The sequence below is a fragment of the Pleurodeles waltl genome, chromosome 2_1 (genome assembly GCF_031143425.1).
Source record: "Pleurodeles waltl isolate 20211129_DDA chromosome 2_1, aPleWal1.hap1.20221129, whole genome shotgun sequence".
Lineage (NCBI taxonomy): Eukaryota > Metazoa > Chordata > Amphibia > Caudata > Salamandridae > Pleurodeles > Pleurodeles waltl.
This window is the reverse complement of record NC_090438.1, coordinates 26,633,211-26,641,487: the sequence shown is the minus strand read 5'-3', so window position 1 is coordinate 26,641,487 and position 8,277 is coordinate 26,633,211.

The following is an 8,277-nucleotide window of genomic DNA, read 5'->3' as shown; positions in this document are numbered from 1 at the left end:
GTAATCCAGTCTAGAGCAGTCCCTTGTATGCCGGCTTAGTGGAGTCTTTGAATGAGGGTGTCATGGTCAACCGTATCAAAGGCAGCCGAGAGGTCCAAAAGAAGTACTGCAGCAACTCCATTGCAGTCGACTGTGTTTTTAAGATCATCCCAGATTGCTATGAGTGCCGATTCAGTGCCTCTTCCTGGGCGGAATCCAGTTTGGAAGTCTGAAAGTATAGATTTGTCTTCAATGAATTGTGACATCTGGGCGAATACTGCTCTTTCTATCAATTTGCCCAGGAAAGGTCCATTTGTGATTGGTCTGTAGTTGTTGGGGTGCTGCGGGTCTGGGTTTGTTTTCTTTAATAACGGTCGTATGTATGCCTTTTTTCAGGTCTACAGGAAAAGTTCCTGTAGTTAAAGAGTTGTTGATTCTTCTTACAGGTGTAGCAGCAGAAGTAGATAAAAGAATGTTTTTGAAGATGTGTGGTGGACAAGGGTCAGAAGGGCAACCGGAAGGCCTGCTTGCTTTGACCAAATCCATAAATTCACCTTGGGATATTTGTTTATTCTTAGAGGGAATTTTAGGAAAGGGGTTGGTGCTGATGGTTTTCTTTTGTTTTAAATAGGAGTCCAATGTGTCTGCCTTGGTTGTGTAGTGAGTTGCCAATTTGTTTGTGAAATCTTGAGTAGTGAGATGACTTCCCTCCATGCATGTAGGTTTTCGAAATTCATTGAGAATTTGATAAAATTCCTTGGTTGTAGATTTAGCATTTTGAATTCTGTCTGAGTAGTACCTTTTTTTAAAGCTTTTTTGATTGATGATTTGTATATTTTGTTAAGTTTGTGCAGCTGCAGTTTGTCTTGACTGTTGTTTGTTTTGAGCCAGGTCCGCTGCAACTTTCTGATTTGTTGTTTTATCTTTTTAAGTTCTGTGTTTCTCCAAGGTGTTGGTTTTCTTTTGTCGTGTTTAGTTTTTCTCAGTGGTATTAGGATATCAAAAGCTTCTTGTAGCCACTCATAAAGTTTTGGCACAGAATTAATTGTATCTAGATCTGTGTTGGCTGTTAGTTGTATTTCTAAGTCATCAAAATTGAGTTTGCTCCATGGTCGATAGGTGCATGTATGTAAGTAGTTGTGGGGTGTGTTAATTTGTGGAGTTTTATGTTGGAAAGTTATCAAATGATGGTCTGACCAAGTGATTGGTGAGATGCTATGAACGGTAACTAGTTCAGGCTTAGCAAAAATGACATCTAGGATGTGTCCAGCGATGTGTGTGGGATTGTGTACAATCTGATGTAGGTTAAATTTTACTAGGCCAGTGGTGATAGCTTTTGGATGGGGCATATTGGTTTTGTCAAACCAAATGTTTAGATCCCCAAGAATGCATAGGTTGGAGTATAGTGTAATAAGGTTTGAGCATGTATCTAGAAACGCATCTGGTAATGTGGAGTTGTGAGGTGGAGGTCTGTAAAGGAGGAGAAAGTTACAGGAGGAAGTTGGAGTAGGGTGGCATCTGGTGAGGATGGCTTCACAACCTTGTATGGAAATGTTGTCTGTTTTACTGAGGTTTATTGCCTGTTTGAATATAATAGCTAGTCCACCTCCTCTCTTGCCTATACGGTTTTGTGTGATGGTTTGATAGCCCGGAGGAAGGGCTTCGTGCAACACTGGGGCCATGTCATCTCCCAACCAGGATTTGGTTATGAATAGTAAGTCAGGTTGTGTGTCTGTGAGCAGGTCGTAGATGTGGTGCTTGTTTTTTTAGAGTGATCGAGCATTTATGAGCTGGCATTTTAGAAAAGGTGTGTTAGTTGTTTTGTTTAGGAGAAGGGTAAGTATTATAATTTGAGCTTGAATCAGGAGTGTTGTTAGTTGTGATAACTGTGTGAGGCTCACAATAGTCTTGCTTTTCAATATAGTGTTCCTCTTCCAGCAGGTTAAGGAGGCATTTTGTTGGGTCTGTGTGTGTGGGTGGTGGACTTGGTGGTTGAGAGAGACATGAAGAGTGTACTGTTTTTTGTAGGGTAGTCTTATTATGTAATAGACAAGGGGATGCGAGGTTGTTCAGAGTGGCATTTTGTTTATTTTGTTTGCGTCTGTTTAGTGTGGATGGAGTATGGGTTAGGGGTGATGGAGGAGCATGTGGATCATGATGTAAGGCTCTAAATTGTGCAATAGAGGAGAGGCGAGTGAATGAAAGTTGCTGGGTTGGGGTGCTTGTGGTAGGTGTTTGTGAAGAGTGAGAAAGTAGGGGTAAAGATAGGATGGGACTTGTTTTTTTTTTGTGTAGTCCTGAGGGTGGGAGTGGGTGTGACGATAAGTATAATGAAAGTTTGTGTTGATTTGATGTGCTGATGTGTGTGGTCTGTATTGTTTTCATAGAATAGTGAGAGGGGATATTGATGTTGTTGTTTTTGGTGAGTGATTTGTATGCTGGTGAGTGGAATTAGAGTGTTAGATGGGGTATTGATGTGTTTTGGAGATGAATGTGCGAGGTGTGTAAGAGGCGATGGAAGTGTGTCAGGGGAGTTAGTGTTAGTTGTGATAACTGGAAGAGGTAATATGTGTGGTGGAGTGTAGTGTGGGGATTGTATGGTTGTGTGTAATTGGTGAAGAGAGGGAAAGGGTGTTTGTAGATGGTGTGTTGGAAGGCTGGGTTTGGGCATTGTTATGATGAAAGGTGGTCTGTGTGGAGCAAATAGAGGATAGTGTTGTTGGTTAGTATGAGCAGGGAGTGTGTTTCTGGAAGGCTGAGACTGAGAGAAAAGTATAGTGTGGTTTTGTGTTGTGTGGGTAATGGCAGGTTGTGTTAGTAGGAGTGGACAGAGTAGTGTTTGTTGTGAGAATGCAGGTGTTTGACTGTTGTAGTTGTAGAGGTTATGTGTTGTATAATGGGTATTGTGTTGGGTGATGGGACATTGCAATATGTCTGTGGTCAGTATGTGATGCATGAGTTGGATGTCTTTGTAGATGATGTGTTTGCATGTTGATGGATGAGTAGGGACTGAAATCATTCCTAGTCAATTGAGAATTGGGCAGCATTTCTGGCCCTAGTCCCTACCTGTCCTAAACAGGCCCAAACAGGCCCAAACAGACAACTGCCCTTGTCCTCTCCGCCCTTGTGCTCTCCGCCCGGGCTGAGACGCCCTGAGTCCTAGGCTTAAATAGCCCTACTGGCCAATAGCAACTGGTCCTAACCCTAACTAATCCGATTTCTAACCCTGATTCAAACAACTAATGGGAGACCAAGCCCTAATCACCAATCATAACCCTAATCCTGGCCACCAATCACAGCCCCAGCCCTAGAACCAACAGCCAATCAGAATCTCAGCCCTATCCACCAATCACAGCCCTAGACCCAACAGCCAATCTGATTCTCAGCCCTATCCACCAATCACAGCCCTAGAGCAAACAGCCAATCAGATTCTCAACCCTATCCACCAATCACAGCCCTAGAACAAACAGCTAATCAGATTCTCAGCCCTATCCACCAACCACAGCCCTAGAACAAACAGCCAATTAGATTCTCAGCCTTATCTACCAATCACAGCCCTAGAATCAACAGCCAATCAGATTCTCAGCCCTATCCACCAATCACAGCCCTAGAACCAACAGCCAATTGGATTCACAACCCTATCCACCAATAACAGCCCTAGAACCAACAGCCAATCAGATTCTCAGCCCTCTCCACCAATCACAGCCCTAGAACCAACAGCCAATCAGAATCTGAGCCCTATTCACCAATCACAGCCCTAGAACCAACAGGGAATCATAATCTCAGCCCTATCCACCAATCACAGCCCCAGCCCTGGAGCCAGGAACCAATGGAAAGACCAGCTCCCAAAAACCTATCACAACAACATATGCAACAACCAATAGGAACTAATATTTGGAGCAAAGTTAACTGAACTACAGTCCCTGTGGCCAGGGAGGAGGCAGCTGCTGCTCTATTCAGAATCTCCTTGGATACAGACAGGCTGAATCCACACTTTCAAGCTAGCAGAGACTACGTTCCAGATAAGGGAGAGATTGTTTAAAAACAAACACTGGAATACTGCTGGTTGCGCGCTCAGAAATGTGGCTTTTTTAGGGCAATAAAACAGGGGGAGCAGACAGTCTCTAAACACAATTTAAATCACAGAAACAGATTAAACAGTCTCCTAAAACACACTCTGCAAGATGTATGTAGCCTTTTTACTTGGAAAAAATGGTGGGGTGTTGGAGGGGTTATGAAGTCATGTGCCACAAACTGGAAAGGTAATTCACACAGTCACGGCAAAAACAACATTAAAAAAAAACACCACTTTTAATGGCCAAGCTGCCTGAAACACAGAGTCCACAGTAAAACAGGCACAGGTAGCTGAAATAAACACTTTTGAACAAATAGTATTATTTACCCAGAAAAGTCTGGGGGCTCTTTACCTAGGTCTTTTTGCAATCCTTGAACACTGGGCTGTATTAGGACACAGGGAAGATGTTGAGGCTCACAAAATAGAGGTGGCTGTCTTGGGGTAGCCTCCACAAATGTAAGGGGCCAGAGCAGGTGTGAGGGGAGGGCCCAGGTTGCCAGGGACTCAGAGAGCCAATCAACTAAGTACAGTCCCTGTGCTCAGGGAGGAGGCAGCTGCTGCTCTATTCAGAATCTCCTTGGATACAGACAGGCTGAATCCACACTTTCAAGCTAGCAGAGTCTATTTTCCAGGTAAGGGAGAGATTGTTTAAAAACAAACACTGGAAAACTGTTGGTCGCGTGCTCAGAAATGTGGGTTTTTTAAGGCAAAAAAACAGGGGGAGCAGACAGTTTCTAAACACAATTTAAATCACAGAAACAGATTAAACAGTCTCCTAAAACACACTCTGCAAGATGTATGTAGCCTTTCTACTTAGAAAAAAGGGAGGGATGTTGGGGGGGGGGTTATGAAGTCATGTGCCACAAACTAGAAAGGTAATTCACACAGTCATGACAAAAAAAAAACTTAAAAAAAAAAAAAACACCACTTTAAAAGGCAGACCTGCCTGAAACACAGAGTCCACAGCAAAACAGGCACAGGTAGTTGAAATAAACACTTATGAACAAATAATACTATATACCCAGAAAAGTCTTGGGGCCCCTTACCTAGGTCTTTTTGCAATCCTTGAATACTGGGCTGTATTAGGACACAGGGAAGATGCTGATGCTCACAAAATGGAGGTGGCTGTCTTGGGCTTCCCTCCACAAACTTTAGGTCCCAGAGCAGGTGTGGGGGAGAGGGCCCAGGTTGCCAGGGACGCTAAGAGCCAATCAACTAAGTCCAGTCCCTGTGGCCAGGGAGGAGGCAGCTGCTGCTCTATTCAGAATCTCCTTGGATACAGAAAGGCTGAATCCACTCTTTCAAGCTAGCAGAGTCTATTTTGCAGGTACGGGAGAGATTGTTTAAAAACAAACCCTGGAATACTGCTGGTTGCACGCTTAGAAATGTGGCTTTTTTAAGGCAAAAAAACGGGGGAAACAGACAGTTTCTAAACACATTTTAAATCACAGAAACAGATTAAACAGTCACCTAAAACACACTCTGCAAGATGTATGTAGCCTTTTTACTTAGAAAAAGGGGGGGGGGTGTTGGCGGGTTATGAAGTCCTGTGCCACAAAATAGAAACGTAATTCACACAGTCATGGCAAACACAAAATTAAACAAAACACCAATTTAAAAGGCCAAGCTGCCTGAAACACAGAGAGTCCACAGCAAAACAGGCACAGGTAGTTGAAATAAACACTTTTGAACAAATAATACTATATACCCAGAAAAGTCTTGGGCCCCCTTACCTTGGTCTTTTTGCAATCCTTGAACACTGGGCCGTATTAGGACACAGGGAAGATGCTGAGGCTCACAAAATGGAGGTGTCTGTCTTGGACTTCCCTCCACAAACTTAAGGGCCCAGACCAGGTGTGGGGGGGAGGGCCCAGGTTGCCAGGGACTCAGAGTGTCAGTCAGCTATGTCCTGTCCCTGTGGCCAGGGAGGAGGCAGCTGCTGCTCTATTCAGAATCTCCTTGGATACAGACAGGCTGAATCCACACTTTCAGCTAGCAGAGTCTCCTTTAAAGGAAAGGGAGAGATTGTTAAAAAACAAACACTGGAATACTACTGGTCGCGCGCTCAGAAATGTGGCTTTTTAGGCAAAAAAAAACAGGGGGAGCAGACAGTTTCGAAACACAATTTAAATCACAGAAACACATTTAACAGTCTCCTAAAACACACTCTGCAAGATGCATGTAGCCTTTTTACTTAGAAAGAAGGAGGGGTTTTGGGGGGTTTATGAAGTCATGTGCCACAAACTAGAAAGGTAATTCACACAGTCATGGCAAACACAAAATTAAACAAAACACCAATTTAAAAGGCCAAGCTGCCTGAAACACAGAGAGTCCACAGTAAAACAGGCACAGGTAGCTGAAATAAACACTTTGAACAAATAATACTATTTACCCAGAACATTCTGGGTACTCTTTACCAAGGTCTTTTTGCAATCCTTGAACACTGGCCTGTATTAGGAGACAGGGAACATGCTGAGGCTCACAAAATGGGGGTGTCTTTCTTGGACTTCCCTCCACAAACTTAAGGGCCCAGAGCAGGTGTGGGGGGGAGGGCCCAGGTTGCCAGGGATTCAGAGAGTCAGTCAGCTATATCCTGTCCCTGTGGCCAGGGAGGAGGCAGCTGCTGCTCTATTCAGAATCTCCTTGGATACAGACAGACTGAATCCACACTTTCAAGCTAGCAGAGTCTATTTTCCAGGTAAGGGAGAGATTGTTTAAAAACAAACACTGGAATACTGATGTTCGCGTGATCAGAAATGTGGGTTTTTTAAGGCAAAAAAACAGGAGGAACAGACAGTCTCTAAACACAATTTAAATCACAGAAACAGATTAAACAGTCTCCTAAAACACACTCTGCAAGATGTATGTAGCCTTTTTACTTAGAAAAATGGAGGGGTGTTGGGGGGGTTATGAAGTCATGTGCCAGAAACTGGAAAGGTAATTCGCACAGTGATGGCAAAAACAAAATTAAACAAAACACCAATTTAAAAGGCCAAGCTGCCTGAAACACAGAGAGTCCACAGTAAAAGAGGCACAGGTAGTTGAAATAAACACTCTTGAATAAATAATACTATATACCCAGAAAAGTCTTGGGGCCCCTTATCTAGGTCTTTTTGCAATCCTTGAATACTGGGCTGTATTAGGACACAGGGAAGATGCTGATGCTCACAAAATGGAGGTGGCTGTCTTGGGCTTCCCTCCACAAACTTAAGGTCCCAGAGCAGGTGTGGGGGGAAGGGCCCAGGTTGCCAGGGACTCAGAGAGCCAATCAGCTAAGTCCAGTCCCTTTGGCCAGGGAGGAGGCAGCTGCTGCTCTATTCAGATTCTCCTTGGATACAGACAGGCTGAATCCACTCTTTCAAGCTAGTAGAGTCTATTTTGCAGGTAAGGGAAAGATTGTTTAAAAAGAAACACTGGAATACTGCTGGTTGCGCGCTCAGAAATGTGTTTTTTTTAAGGCAAAAAACGGGGGGATAAGACAGTTTCTAAACACAATTTAAATCACAGAAACAGATTAAACAGTCTCCTAAAACACACTCTGCAAGATGTATGTAGCCTTTTTACGTAGAAAAAAGGAGGGGTGTTGGGGGGGTTATGAAGTCATGTGCCACAAACTGGAAAGGTAATTCGCACAGTCATGGCAAAAACAAAAACAAAACACCAATTTAAAAGGCCAAGCTGCCTGAAACACAGAGAGTCCACAGTAAAAGAGGCACAGGTAGCTGAAATAAACACTTTTGAACAAATAATACTATTTACCCAGAAGATTCTGGGGGCTCTTCACCTAGGTCTTTTTGCAATCATTGAACACTGGGCTCTATTAGGACACAGGGAAGATGCTGAGGCTCACAAAATGGAGGTGTCTGTCTTGGGCTTCCCTCCACAAACTTAAGGGCCCAGAGCAGGTGTGGGGGTGAGGGCCCAGGTTGCCAGGGACTCAGAGAGTCAGTCAGCTATGTCCTGTCCCTGTGGCCAGGGAGGAGGCAGCTGCTGCTCTATTCAGAATCTCCTTGGATACAGACAGGCTGAATCCACACTTTCCAGCTAGCAGAGTGTACTTTCCAGGTAAGGGAGAGATTGTTCAAAAACAAACACTGGAACACTGCTGGTCGCATGCTCAGAAATGTGGCTTTTTAAGGCAAAAAATACAGGGGGAGCAGACAGTTTCTAAACACAATTTAAATCACAGAAACAGGTGAAACAGTCTCCTAAAACACACTCTG